Below are 15,857 nucleotides of genomic sequence, written 5' to 3'. Positions count from 1 at the left end.
CACTTGGGCAAATGCGTCACAACACCACAAACAAATAAAAAAAAAGATCAGCCACAAAACCTCATTCCCACCTTCCCCTCCCTTAAAGTTTTACCTTCTCAGATAAATTACCTCAAGCTTTGTCACTGCTATATCCATGACAGTCGAGGGAATACATGCACCACCACGTTCCTTCTATACTATTCCTGGATGCAGAGGTTCAGCTTTGTCTGCACATGCTTCTCTGTCTCAGGAGAGAATTGGTTCCTCATAACCATTTCTTCCCTTGACAGTTCCTAGTGTATCAAGAGATATGTCTCTCTTCCAGTGTATACTGACTAAGGTTTTGGCTAAATACTTGTCATAAGGATTAAAATATCCTTTATGTTTTGAGTCTTAGGGAAGCGAGGCTTTACGATTCTCGTGTCACTTACTAGACTGAATGAACAATTAGACACATGTGCAACAGCTGGGTATCTTTAATTTGTAGACGTTTCGCCATCCAGTGACTTTACCAATACAATACATGGACATAATGTGAAGACTCCAGAAGTGTATACAAAAGACGAAGTAGTCAGTCCCTCAGTCTAGGAGTTAGGTGATTACGTAGTCTTCAACACTACGGTGCTCTTCACCAACTCCTAAACTGAGGGAGGCCTGGTCACAGACCGGGCCGCGGGGGCGTTGACCCCCGGAACTCTCTCCAGGTAAACTCCAGGTCTCCAGGTATACTTCTTCAGTCTTCACATTGTGATGAATGGTTTGAAAAACCGACAAATTGAAGATTGAGACACTTATGCAACATATGGGAACCTTTATTCAGGAAACGTTTCCTGAATAAAGATTCCCATATGTTGCATAAGTGTCTCAATCTTCGGTCTTCACATTATGTCACTGGCTGGCGAAACTACAAATTAAAGATACCCAGATGTTTCACGTGTATCTAATTCTATCTGTTGTTGGTATTGTATACGACGATGCAACATCCCTCCAATGAAAAGCAAGGGTGCCACCAGCACGATAAGAGACAACACAGTAAGTGTCAGGGTCCCAAGACTGTTCAACTGACTCCCAGCATACAAAAGGAGGATTACCAATAGACCCCTGGCTGCCTTCAAGCAGGCATTGGACAGGCACCTAAAGTCAGTACCTGACCAGCCGGGCTGTAGATTGCATGCGGCCAGCAGTAACAGCCTGGTTGCTCAGGCCCTGATCCGGAACTCACCCCAGGCATACTCCATAGACTGAAACTAAAGAAACTAACAACAAGTAAGGAAAGTTACGTATTATTAAAAATAATACGAGATTGAATCTATCTTTCCATTAAGTCGGTTTCTAACATGTGAAAAATAAAAATGTTGACTAGGTTAAACATGAAAAATATTCTTTATTTCAGAGAAGATAACTGAAGAATTAACGTAATAAAGAAGAAAATAATTAAATAAACACATATTGGCCAGACTTTATGAGGAACACAGCCGAGTCATTTTTAATATAAGTCTTGAAACTTGCTGCCGAGTCAAGGAGGATATTTCCCAGAAGTTTGTGGTGGTACTTTGTAATGGCCCGCAGTGTCCAGTGCTGGCCAGCAGTGTCCTGTGCTGGCCCGCAGTGTCCTGTGCTGGCCAGCAGTGTCCTGTGCTGGCCAGCAGTGTCCTGTGCTGGCCAGCAGTGTCCTGTGCTGGCCAGCAGTGTCCTGTGCTGGCCAGCAGTGTCCTGTGCTGGCCAGCAGTGTCCTGTGCTGGCCCGCAGTGTCCTGTGCTGGCCCGCAGTGTCCTGTGCTGGCCCGCAGTGTCCTGTGCTGGCCGGCAGTGTCCTGTGCTGGCCAGCAGTGTCCTGTGCTGGCCCGCAGTGTCCTGTGCTGGCCCGCAGTGTCCTGTGCTGGCCAGCAGTGTCCTGTGCTGGCCGGCAGTGTTATGTGCTGGCACGCAGTGTCCTGTGCTGGCCAGTAGTGTCCTGTGCTAGCTGGCAGTGTCCTGTGCTGGCCCGCAGTGTCCTGTGCTGGCCAGCAGTGTCCTGTGCTGGCACGCAGTGTCCTGTGCTGGCCAGCAGTGTCCTGTGCTGGCACGCAGTGTCCTTTGCTGGCACGCAGTGTCCTGTGCTGGCCAGCAGTGTCCTGTGCTGGCCAACAGTGTCCTGTGCTGGCCCGCAGTGTCCTGTGCTGGCCCGCAGTGTCCTGTGCTGGCCAGCAGTGTCCTGTGCTGGCCAGCAGTGTCTTATGCTGGTCAGCAGTGTCCTCTGCTGGCCAGTAGTGTCCTGTGCTGGCCCGCAGTGTCCTGTGCTGGCCGGCAGTGTCCTGTGCTGGCCAGCAGTGTCCTGTGCTAGCCAGCAGTGTCCTGTGCTGGCCAGCAGTGTCCTGTGCTAGCCAGCAGTGTCCTGTGCTGGCCAGCAGTGTCCTGTGCTGGCCAGCAGTGTCCTGTGATGGCCAGCAGTGTCTTGTGCTGGCCAGCAGTGTCCTGTGCTAGCCAGCAGTGTCCTGTGCTGGCCAGCAGTGTCCTGTGCTAGCCAGCAGTGTCCTGTGCTGGCCAGCAGTGTCCTGTGCTGGCCAGCAGTGTCCTGTGATGGCCAGCAGTGTCCTGTGCTGGCCAGCAGTGTCCTGTGCTAGCCAGCAGTGTCCTGTGCTGGCCAGCAGTGTCCTGTGCTGGCCAGCAGTGTCCTGTGATGGCCAGCAGTGTCTTGTGCTGGCCAGCAGTGTCCTGTGCTGGCCAACAGTGTCCTGTGCTGGCCAGCAGTGTCCTGTGCTGGCCAGCAGTGTCCTGTGCTGACCAGCAGTGTCCTGTGCTGGCCAGCAGTGTCTTATGCTGGTCAGCAGTGTTCTGTGCTGGCCAGCAGTGTCCTGTGCTGGCCAGCAGTGTCCTGTGATGGCCAGCAGTGTCCTGTGCTGGCCAACAGTGTCCTGTGCCTACCAGCAGTGTCCTGTGCTAGCCGGCAGTGTCCTGTGCTGGCCAGCAGTGTCCTGTGCAGGCCAGCAGTGTCCTGTGCAGGCCAGCAGTGTCCTGTGCTGGCCAGAAGTGTCCTGTGCTGACCAGCAGTGTCCTGTGCTGGCCAGCAGTGTCCTGTGATGGCCAGCAGTGTCCTGTTCTTGCCAGCATTGTCCTGTGCTGGCCCGCAGTGTCCTGTGCTGGCCGGCAGTGTCCTGTGCTGGCCAGCAGTGTCCTGTGCTGGCCCGCAGTGTCCTGTGCTGGCCCGCAGTGTCCTGTGCTGGCCAGCAGTGTGCTGTGCTGGCCAGCAGTGTCCTGTGCTGGCCAGCAGTGTCTTATGCTGGTCAGCAGTGTCCTGTGCTGGTCAGTAGTGTCCTGTGCTGGTCAGTAGTGTCCTGTGCTGGCCCGCAGTGTCCTGTGCTGGCCGGCAGTGTCCTGTGCTGGCCAGCAGTGTCCTGTGCTGGCCCGCAGTGTCCTGTGCTGGCCCGCAGTGTCCTGTGCTGGCCAGCAGTGTCCTGTGCTGGCCAGCAGTGTCCTGTGCTGGCCAGCAGTGTCCTGTGCTGGCCAGCAGTGTCCTGTGCTGGCCAGCAGTGTCTTTTGCTGGCCAGCAGTGTCCTGTGCTGGCCAGCAGTGTCCTGTGCTGGCCAGCAGTGTCCTTTGCTAGCCAGCAGTGTCCTGTGCTGGCCAGCAGTGTCCTGTGCTGGCCAGCAGTGTCCTGTGCTGGCCAGCAGTGTCTTTTGCTGGCCAGCAGTGTCCTGTGCTGGCCAGCAGTGTCCTGTGCTGGCCAGCAGTGTCCTTTGCTAGCCAGCAGTGTCCTGTGCTGGCCAGCAGTGTCCTGTGCTGGCCAGCAGTGTCCTGTGCTGGCCCTCAGTGTCCTGTGATGGCCAGCAGTGTCCTGTGCTGGTCAGCAGTGTCCTGTACTGGCCAGCAGTGTCGTGTGCTAGCCACCAGTGTCCTGTGCTGGCCAGCAGTGTCCTGTGCTGGCCAGCAGTGTCCTGTGCTGGTCAGCAGTGTCCTGTGCTGGCCAGCAGTGTCCTGTGCTGGCCAGCAGTGTCCTGTGCTGGCCAGCAGTGTCCTGTGCTGGCCAGCAGTGTCCTGTGCTGGCCAGCAGTGTCCTGTGCTGGCCAGGCAGCTGAGACCTCTCTCCCAACAACACAAACAAAATGTATTTAAAATATAACTCAACCTAATAGTAATAATATAATAACAATTACTTGTACACAGACCATAGCTGACATCGGAGACGTACTATAGAAAGCCTCAGTGAATGTACAGCATATCGGGAAAATTAGGTTATTTTTGTACCCAGGATGCCACCCATACCAAACGGGTAGGCATCACGTACCTACTTACTGCTAGGTGAACAGGGACAGCAGATGTCTTAAGGAAATACTCTCGAATACTTCCATCCGTAGAGGATCGAGCCACGGACCCCAGTGTATTAACTTTTATTCACAATATATTACACTGGAGAACCAGCGACTTCCTCTGACTTTCTTTCAGCAACAGACTTATCATACATCCTTAGATTATACTTCCCTTAGCACTCCTCACCGTCCTTACTAACCTATGTTAAACTCCCACCCTCGCTAGTCTCAGATCAAACATATTAAACCGTTAGTACACCCTAACTTGCAACGCTGTGTGACCCTTTTGCGTTTAGCGTTTAGTTTTAATAATAATAATAATAATAATAATAATAATAATAATAATAATAATAATAATAATAATAATAATAATAATAATAATACACAGGAGAACAGGGTAAAGAACCCATGGTCTATCGCGTCAGCCAATATTGTTAATTGTATATTTAAATTAATCAAAACTATGATGAAGTAATTCCTCGAGCCTACACAGAAAACATTAAAAATAAATTTATTATCCCATTCCACAGTTGTTTACTAGAAGAAAAATATTTAACTAGTAATATTTTCGCTCATTTAAAAAATAGATCAATGTTTCTGAAAACACCTGAGAAACCAATATCTGAATAGATACTGTGACTGTCAAATATCGGGTGAGAAACTAGGACTCAAATACCCAGTGAGAAATTATGACTGACAAATACCCAGTGAGAAACTGTGGTATGCTAAGAGTATGTTATATACACAAATAACCCGCACATAGAAGAGAGGAGTTTATATTATTGTGCCTTTTTTTATTAGTATGTTACATTTTATTCGGCGTGCATCACACATCCCTGTAGGTATCTCTCCCGACTAGTGAACCAGGTACTAAGGATTTAACGATCAGGGACCTCATCGTTATACTAGTACCTTGGTTCAACCAGCCAGTCACAAGGAAGCCCGTCTATAATGTGAAGCGATGTGATATACTCATGACTTACCTTCCGTCTGGTTGCTATGGTTCCCAATGTTTCTTGTACTTGCATTTGCCTTAGTGTACGTAGCTGTATATATTGTACATAGGCTGTGTATATTGTACATACCGTTCTTAAGTGGTTTTCGTTCCACAGTCAGGTGTGCAGGCCAGTAGAGTACTTCTGTGATCGTAATATGGGGTGCCTGTCCTGAAGTTTGTCTCCACATTGTACAAACCTGCCTACAGTACTGCATTGCAAACCTGCAAAGTTGTTGTGTGCTATTGCTTTGTGTTGTGTATTGCAGTCAGCATTTTGTTATAGTGGGTTATGCCACCGACAGGTGTTAGATGATTGGTGACTGAATATACCCTGCAAAAATTTCCCAGACTATCCCTACAACGCTGCTAGCGAATTGCTCATTCTATTGGTATAAAGTATCAACGAATTCTTACTGTTGCACAGCTTCGTGAGTGTATACGCAGCAAAAAATTAAAGTCTGACTTGAGTACCGTAGCTTTCCATACCGAGGTTTCTGCTGCTCTGGGAGCTATTAATTGCCGATACCTGCTTCGGTTCCTTTGCAGTGGGGGAGGACAAACTCCTGAGCAACCGGATCATCATCCATTTGGGAAAACAGGTGGTGAATTGGGGTTGTCTCGTAGGGTCAGTTTCGTTAGTGGCTGGTCGAGTTGACTAAACTCAATCCTGAGACGGCCAGGGAGCGACGTACATTTGCTAAGGAGGAACTTGATAGAGAGAAGAATGGGAGATAATTTCAGTGTACTGTGGATGACAATTTCAGTGGTCTGAAATCTGTGTCACTAGTAGCTCGGATTGCTGATTCTGAGCCTGAACAATTTTCCGAGTCTTTCGAAAATCAGGCTTGAGCTTTGCGATGCCCATTCGAGCATTGGACAGCACTCATTCATAACGCAAAGTACAAGAATTTACAACTGGTTTGAATGATGGAGATTTCGCTAATTACGACGTTGTGATAGCAGCTGTACTCTGTGCATATCAGAACATTCCCACCAAATATTGGCGAGAATTTAAAGTGAGCAAGCGTCAGTTGGGTCAGTATCATGTTGACTTTGTGCACAATCTAAATCGTTTACCAAGTGGTACAGATCCACTGGTGTCACTAATTTTAGTGAGTTAGTGCAACTGAATCTTGAGTCAATTGGACCAGAGATCGGTTGTTTTTCAAAGACTATTCATCGGCAACTGCGTTGGAGGCGGCTAGGCTTGTTGAAATATTTGATGCCAGGCTCTTCTTGTCCGAGCGGTTCTTTAATATTTTTTTTTTCCCAGCAGCCTGGTATGGACAGAGATCGTCATGGACGGACCTCTGAGTGGAGTAAGCAGAAGAAAGTTGGAGCTGAAACACAACGTTTGCCAGAAAGTTAGCATGGAGCAAGAGATAAGAATCCCGAAGCCATCACCTATTAATGCTCCCGTAAGCCTGGTCACATAAAGGTTACTTATCCCAGGCTAGGTAAACCTGCTGCTAGTGGTAAGTTGCCTAGAACAATACCATTAGGAAAAATAGTTGTGCTTCCCATTGAAATAAATCAGCAGGAAATAGATGCCTCTATAGCACTCTTTTACAGTCAAAGTCAAATCTCTCTTAATTAAGGAGCATGAAAGACCCACTGAGATATCCACCTTCAGGGATACCGGGGCTTATTGTTCCCTCTTACAAGAGGGAGCAATAATGAGGAGACCTTTTTAAACTCCTCGGTGTTATTAGAAACACATGGGAGAGTGGTATTTTGTTTCTTTGCATAATATGCCTCAGTATACTGTCATACTCATGCAGTCTAGGGATATACATGAGAGTGCACATTTTAGGAAATATGTTAACCCTGGTCAGATTGCCTATTCGTTTTTCCATCCTCCTCAACTCGTCCAGATTCTTCCTAAGAATTGAGTTAAAGGCATCAGTTCCATAATTGCTCCAAACAAGACGCTATTTGTGAGGGCAATGACTGATGTACCTGGTAGTCTTGATTTCACTGCGTCGATCACTTGCTGAATGGTTGAGATGATTTCACATTTGGATGGATTCAGGATGAGTCCCATTTCCTTTCCCCGTGTCCCTCACCTGGCAAAATTATCTACAAGGGAATCTTTTGTGCCCGCCAGTGTGCCATCATCCAGGAACCAGATGTTTAGCTGACTGGTCAGCCTGACCGTGATTTCCCTAACTACTATACAGAAGAGAAATGGAGCGAGGGAATCCCCTTGCTGGACACCCTCTGATAAAGTGATTTCATGCTCTCCAAAGAGGAGCATTGATTCCTTGCTGTATCCAGCTGAAATAAAAGGTAAGAGACCAGTGAAATGTTCTTGAGCAGCTGCTAATACCAAGTATCTCTTCAGGAGATTAAATTCATTCTTGAAATCTAATTTTATCACTGCATTGTCCTCAGGCAGGTTGTTGATATACGCCCTTGTTGCATGAACCGCTGCTTCGCTTCCTTGAGGGACCCCAAAGCCAAGTTTTGCTTGAAGCATCATGGCCACCTCTGTGCGAATACTTTGGACAGTAGTTTACGATATGAGGCAGCGAAGAGCCCACGGAAAGTGACCTAATTCCTCCATCCTTTTTTTAAGGGCACAAAGTGATGCCCTATAAAAGAAAGATTTAATTTCGTCAAGAATCAACCAGTGAGTTGTTAATGAGTATTGTGATCTCCAAAAGCTGTGTCTCCGCAATCTCCCCGATAACTGGATTAACTATTTTTTCAAATGCTGGGGTTCTTATTCCAGTATACCCCCAGCTGAGCCAGACGGAAACAATTATACATAATTGCTTTGTAAACGTCTGTGTCTTGCGCAAACAGTGGGGAAAGGAGTGTTAGAACTGCTGGCGCTCCTGGTTTCCCTTTCAAGGTGGTTTCCTATCAGTACTTAAGCAGTGTCAGCATTCCTGGGTAACTGTATCTTCGCTTATATATATATATATATATATATATATATATATATATATATATATATATATATATATATATATATATATATATATATATATATATACACATCAGTTGGGCCGGCGCGCGTCAGGTGTTTAACCGTTGTGGGATCTGATAGTGAGGTGTTGGCCAGACCCCCTTATATACCTTCCTTGGATGCTTTACTTTCATTGTTCCTTGATAATGTGAGTAGTCACGAGAGCGCTTGGAATTTATCTATTCTTTCAGATTGGTTGTTTTGCATATATATATATATATATATATATATATATATATATATATATATATATATATATATATATATATATATATATATATATATATATATATATATGTATATGTCGTACCGAATAGGTAAACCTTGCTATTTTAGCTTAGATAGCAACGCTCTTCTTGCCGAATAAGGCAAACGAAAATTTGTGTATGCAATAATTTCCCAAAAATCATTCTGAACCTATCGAGAAAAAATATATTTCAGTATGTTTGTTTATTATTAAATTATTGTAAACTTATCTAAAATATATTTAACTGGATTAGGCTAAATTAAATTGCGCTTGTTATAATAAGGTTAGGTAAGTTTTCTTACCTAAACTTATTATAACAAGTAATAATCTCCCCATTTCCCACATTTGTTGAGTTTAGATTCTTCCCTGTGATCAGCAGCGCCTCCTAGTGCCCAAAATTAAAATGTAAGTAGGTGTCAAACAAAGTATATTTACAGTAATTTTCACACATCAGTTGTGTATCACTTTTTCAGCGAAAGATAGTGATTCTTTAGGGCGATTAGGGATTCTGTCACAGCTGAACACTCTGCAAATTCACTGATATTCAGTGTGAATACGAGCGAAAAAGGTGGAGAGTCACTGTAATATAGAAGGTCTGTGGTTCAAGACGTGCACCCAATGCCGAAATATGAACTGTTAATATTAAGCGTCCAAGTGATGTGCACTCACAGCTATGAGACAGACATTTTTCTTAATGGTTATTGTGGTCATGACCATCCGAAACCAGAGGATTATGAAACTCTCCTAAAGTCCACGTTAGAAAAACCATACAAAGAATCCATACAATGGATTCACAAAGAATCCATACAATGGATTCTTTGTGAGTCAGCGTCACAGCTTGTTTTGGTGTTGAAGCTATGAGAATTTTCCATTCTATAATGGCTTAAGTGAAGATTGGGACATATTGCCGCTGAATCATCCAGTTGATCTAATAGAATTGGCTTTACTGGTTCTCGTTATGCTATGGAGGAGGAAGAGGAGGAGGAGAAGCTGTAAGGCAATTTCGGTTATATATTTTCTCAATCCATTTAATCTGAATGGACGTGAGGTTTGTATCCATCGTTTGTCATCAAGGGAAAGTTTTATGACTTTTCTAACACGAACATTTAAAATGTTTCATATTCCTTTTGTATCGGATTGTCGACGGCTGAGGAGCTTCACAGGAAATAAATGAGATTTAGGGGAGACAACAACTGGCGAAGATGTAAAAGACATTTGCGTCTTTCTGGAACTATGGAAGTTTGAAAACCATGAACCGTCTTCCCCACCTAAACTACTACTCAGGTTTTGCAGAATTTTCTGGCTGAACTTAGTTTTTCATACAGTCTGAGAGAAATAGCTTCCTATTTTGTTAAGGTAAGAAAATTATGCATCTAAGACATTTTTTTCTACTATGATAAAAAGGATGACTGATTTCAACGTGGAAGATTCTTTTTGTGGGCAGCTGATTCTGTGGATCTGCAATAGTGTTTGTTGGCGCTTCTGAAACCTAATTCAGTGAATCAGTCCTGGTATCCAGTTTAGATAAATGTTCCTTCATTTCATTCTTACTGTACTTGGGTTGCGGATTCTTAGTGCTCTAGGAAAAATAATATATTTTCGTGAAGTAGTAGCCAATTATTTTACTATAAATAATAGTGAAATCATTAATGGTAATCAAATAATAGAAAAGTGAATACAAAAATAAAACAAAACTATTACAAATAAACGAATTTAACAAGTAATGGAAAATAGAAACGAAAGACAATGTCTCCACGTTAACAGGCGAATCACCCCGTGAGTTAGGGACTTGACTCATAGGTGGCGTCGACATGCACGCTCCTGCAAGAGTAAAGGAAGGTAACAAACGCCAAAGTCAAATGCGTTCATCCTAATGTATAAATTAATACATAAAATACAAACTTTTTCCTCCCAGGATTATTGAAGCTACTCAAGCTTCATAAAATAATGAAATTAGTTTAGTTCATCAAGATGGGCAAATACTAAATGTAAACTGCTGTAAATGGTTTAGAAAACCGACAAGTTAAAGAATGAAATACTTCAACATTTCTCTGTAATGGACTGAAGAAACCATCGGCTGGCGAAACGTTTCTTCTTAATAAGGATTTCCAAATATTGCACAAATGTCTCATTCTTCAACTGGAAACTGGATGCACGCTGGTCTTGTGGACGTCCAAGAATGACTGTGAATGAGCCATTGAGAGGTAGAACCTTACCAAGTAAGAAGTTATAAGGTAAAATTGTTTCCACTGTTTGATGTACTCTTGCAGTGTGATTACAGTGATACGTGTGAGTGGATTATGTTTAGCCCAAATTGAGTTTTGATGGTCACCTGAGGTCATCACTCAGTCATGTGTTTAAAACTTGAAATACAATCAGCAGCTAGGATGAATAATGAATATTTTCTGTTTTGAATTGTCATTCAGTTTCGTAAATAATTTTAGTTACATCAGTCTTAATATTGCATTGTTTGGACCATTTGAAGAATGATATTTACTTAAGAGGAATAAAGTCCTCTTTCTTAAAAAATGAAAATAAATACAGATATGATAAACCAGGAAGAGAAAGAAAGATTGAGATTAAACATAAAATAATAAAGAAAGAATATTTTAAAGAGAGAGAATAAAAAAATATTTAAAATTTTGAAGAAACGAGACAAAAACTAAGATTCAGTGTAATTAGAGTAAAAGGAAATTGATAAAAGTATAATCAATAATGCAGAATAAATCAAATGAGAAAATGAAGTTCAGTGGAAGAAGATAAAGATTTAGGTAAATGAATATAAAGACAAATAGAGACACAGAAAAAGCCTCTATAGAGAACGATGAGAAAAAACACATGACAAGAAAGGTAAGAGATAATTAATACGTAATAAGCGGAATATTTATACTTGCATACAATGTTTCAATGGGTCGGATCTCCCGAACACTGAGGAGAATGTAGTCTTGCCAAGCACACGAACAAGGCCAATAAAACCAAAAGCCCCATGTAAAAATGATGTTTATTATAATATATACAGTATAGTTTTCATATATTTATATATACACATATATACAAACATTTATAGGAAAATAAGTCTCTTCATCCTCTATCTTTCTATATGTCTGGGTCTTGTTGTTTATATTACCTGGAAGCCAACATTGTCCACTGCATCAGTCGTACGTCTGTATGACGTACCGTACAGACGTACCGGGTGGACAGGTAAGCCAACGGAAGGCCTCAGTCACATGACCAAAGGCTCCAACGGCTGGTCATCTTCTGACTAAGACCCGCGTCAGGAAACATTTGTCCTGTTTCCTGACGAACCTTACCTAACCTAACTTGTACGACGTAATTCCTCAATAAATGCACCGTCCGTCAACCACCCGCAATGAACACGAACACGTGCGATATATACTTAGGATAATCTGAGGATATATATTTAGTTAATAAGGACATGTTGTTAATAGTGAAAGACGAGTTTTATTTTTTATTAATTGTCTTTGTTTATTATCAAGGTGCTCACGAGATGATGCAGTATTTAATGACGTGAAAAAGGGTGACCCTAATACATGAATTACCTTCTCACCTTCACACTGTTGGTTCTATCTTCTACCTTACTCTCTCTCTCTCTCTCTCTCTCTCTCTCTCTCTCTCTCTCTCTCTCTCTCTCTCTCTCTCTCTCTCTCTCTCTCTCTCTCTTTTCCTTACTTATCCTTTACTCTAATTCCTATTTTTATTATCTTCAATTATTTAATAACCTTACTTTTGTTATATATATCAGACGAAAGTACTTTAAAACAGGGAAAATTTACCTTTAATAACATGACAATAAAGATCCCTAGAGAGTATCCCTGATTTGTTTTAAAATATATGAGTGTGGGTCCTAGAGCTATAACCTGATTTGAGGGACCCAAGGACTGTAGCTTGCCAATATCTCCCCATTTCACCTACTTTACCGATGGGATGTGAGATTCACTTGGGACGGTGTATTGCGCCACTGAACCAAACCATACCACGGGCGGGGTTACAACCCACAGAGTCACAAAACTCCAGACCGGCGCATGGCTAACGCGTCCGTCTGTAATTTTATGACTCTCTGATCGCAGGTTCTAATCCCACCCGTGGTATGGTTTGTCTACAATCGTGTCACTACGATTTCGTGAACCACTGAATCACACCTCAAACACCAGTATTACAGACAGAAACCCGACCCTCAACCCTCAACATGCCCACCCGCTCGACCGCCCGCACATGCCCACGCCAGCAAGTAACCCAGTAAGTTGTCTGACGGCGCATTTACTAACAAACTGCGTCGTACAGATGGACCTTACTGACGGTTCTACCCAACTCATCTCATGAATTGGTTCCCTATATTTCCCTTGCTCCTTGTCCCAGGAACCACTGCTTGGAAGCTGTGAATTCCAAAAACTGCCATCAGAAGTCGCTGCTGCAGAGATTCCAACTCCATTAGTTCCTTCAGGTGACACTGCTGTTATGCTCTGAACTCGGAGAGTAACTTTAGAAGTAGCTGCTGCAGAGCTTCGAACAACAAGATCAGCTTCTTAAGTATCTTTTGCAGCCATTTCTTCAGGTGTCACTGCTTCTAAAATTTGAACTCAAAGAGCACCTTTAAAAGTTCTGTTGGACTGCTTCAAACTATACGAGCTGCTTCTGAAGCCACGAATCTGAACATCAAGTTCAATGAGCACCTTACGAACCGCAGCCACCTGGTGCAGAAATTGGAACACCAGAAGTACAGTCACTGGCCACTGCTGTGGATCTTTGAGCTTCCCAAACTGCCACTTCTCCTTTGTATACAGAAAACCCATAAAAAATAAATAATCATGAATGCCTGATGCATGGAAATATTTTCATTCATTTTATTTAAATATACATTAACAACGTTAAAATTGAATGTTGACAGAGATGGGGATATGCACGTCAGGTCAAAATAGTTGGATGCTGTCAGAGTTAATATAGTGACTCATAGTACCCAAATTCCCCTTCAAATTTTACACAAACTCTAACATAGTATAAAATCATACATAAGACAATAATAATAATGAGAAAAACTACAAAGGAATTTGCTGAAAAGGGAGAAAGGGAAAAGCTTGTCAGTAATAATAGATAATAAGAAATTATGAGTGAAATTAATAATTAATAAGACATACAGACAGATACACAGACTAAGATGGAGACAGTCAGGCAGATAGATACAGATAGATATTGGATAGAGACAAAGACAGGTAGACAAATAAAGAGACAGAAGAAGAAAACACAAGATAAAGAATCAGCATATTAGAAAGGTTAAAAAAAAAGTCATTGCAATTTGATCAGTAATAAATATAATCGAGGACACAAAAGTATTAATGCTGAAAATAATTGAAAGAAACAACAACAAATTTATATATACATACATATACATATATACACGTACAAATACATATTTACACCATGGATTTGAGAAAAAAAAAATTTCGTCGAAAAATTGGATTATTCTTGCGGTATAAAGCAAGCGAAAATTTGTGTATGCAATTATTTCGCACAATTCATTCTGAACCTAATGAAAAAAAAATATTTCATTGTGTTTGTTTATTAAATTACCGTAAACTTATCTAAAATATATTTAGTTGGATTAGGCTAAATTAAATTGCGCTTGTTATAATAATATCAGGTAATTTTTCTAAGGTTCTTTCGGTACAAAATTGTTAATTTTTACATTAATATTAGTGAAAAGAAAAATATCTTGAGAGGTATAAAAATTACAGATAATACATTAGAAAACAATAAAACGTTTTGCCATACAAGTTCTGAGGTGAGTCATCAAAAACACAGACAATATATTATGAAACATCATTACATATTGAAAAAATTATTAATGTCAGATATTTTACCAAAAATAATTAGATGTCTTATGAAATAAGACACTTACCTACCATAATAAGCTTGACAGCTTAGCTGGAGGCAGGTCAAGTAGCAACGAGTAATTTATTTTATGGGGTTAACTGACGAAAATTTGGAATTATAATACAAGAAGTTTTTGCTCTCCTGTGTTGGTTAGTCACAAGATACCTGTGTTGACAACTAATTTTTAGATGTGAAATTTTATTCCTATGTAGACGAATCTGTGCGGTTAATTAGGCGGGTGTTGTTATTCAAAATATTTTGTTATCCTTAAGCCACTACACACAACCAGATTTTATAGGTAGATACAAAACCAGATTTTATAGACACAAACCGAAATTATACAGATGGACTTTTAGTGTCTTACATACTTTAACACTGTGACAAACATCTCAGTCTTGGTACTGAAGGTTGAGACGACGGGGGTAAGATAGATTATATTGTCTTTATTCTGAGGTTCACTTGGTTCACGAGGCTTGGCTCACGAGGCTTGGTTCAGACGCCTCTACTGATAAGAACAATGTTTGAAGAATGCTGCAACCTGCAAGTGTTGATGATGGTGTGCTACACACACACAGTGATAAACTAGAGGAACACGTGACTTAGGCAAACATGATGACTCAGTACTAAGATAATGATGCCCGTCCCACAGGTGCTTCTCGTTCCATAACCTGAAACAAATAACATTATATATATATATATATATATATATATATATATATATATATATATATATATATATATATATATATATATATATATATATATATATATATATATATATATATATATATATATATATATATATATATATATGTCGTGCCGAATAGGCAGAACTTGCGATCTTGGCTTAAATAGCAACGCTCATCTTCCCATATAGGACAAGTGAAAATTTGTGTATGCAATAATTTCGCCAAAATCATTCTGAACCTAACGAAAAATATATATTTGATTGTGTTTGTTTAGTACTAAATTATTGTAAACGTATTTAAAATACATTTAGTTGGGTTAGGCTAAAATAAATTGCTCTTGTTAAAATAAGGTTATGTAAGTTTTCTAAGATTCTTTTGGTGCAAAATTGAATTTTTTGGCATTAACATTAATGAAAAAATATATATCTTTAAATGTTTTTATTATTATCACACTGGCCGATTCCCACCAAGGCAGGGTGGCCCGAAAAAGAAAAACTTTCACCATCATTCACTCCATCACTGTCTTGCCAGAAGGGTGCTTTACACTACAGTTTTTAAACTGCAACATTAACACCCCTCCTTCAGAGTGCAGGCACTGTACTTCCCATCTCCAGGACTCAAGTCCGGCATGCCGGTTTCCCTGAAACCCTTCATAAATGTTACTTTCCTCACACTCCAACAGCACGTCAAGTATTAAAAACCATTTGTCTCCATTCACTCCTATCAAACACGCTCACGCATGCCTGCTGGAAGTCCAAGCCCCTCGCACACAAAACCTCCTTTACCTCCTCCCT

Source organism: Cherax quadricarinatus, chromosome 26, assembly GCF_038502225.1.
Source record: "Cherax quadricarinatus isolate ZL_2023a chromosome 26, ASM3850222v1, whole genome shotgun sequence".
Taxonomy (NCBI): domain Eukaryota; kingdom Metazoa; phylum Arthropoda; class Malacostraca; order Decapoda; family Parastacidae; genus Cherax; species Cherax quadricarinatus.
The sequence above is the reverse complement of the archived record's forward strand: the minus strand, read 5'-3'. Positions refer to the sequence as shown.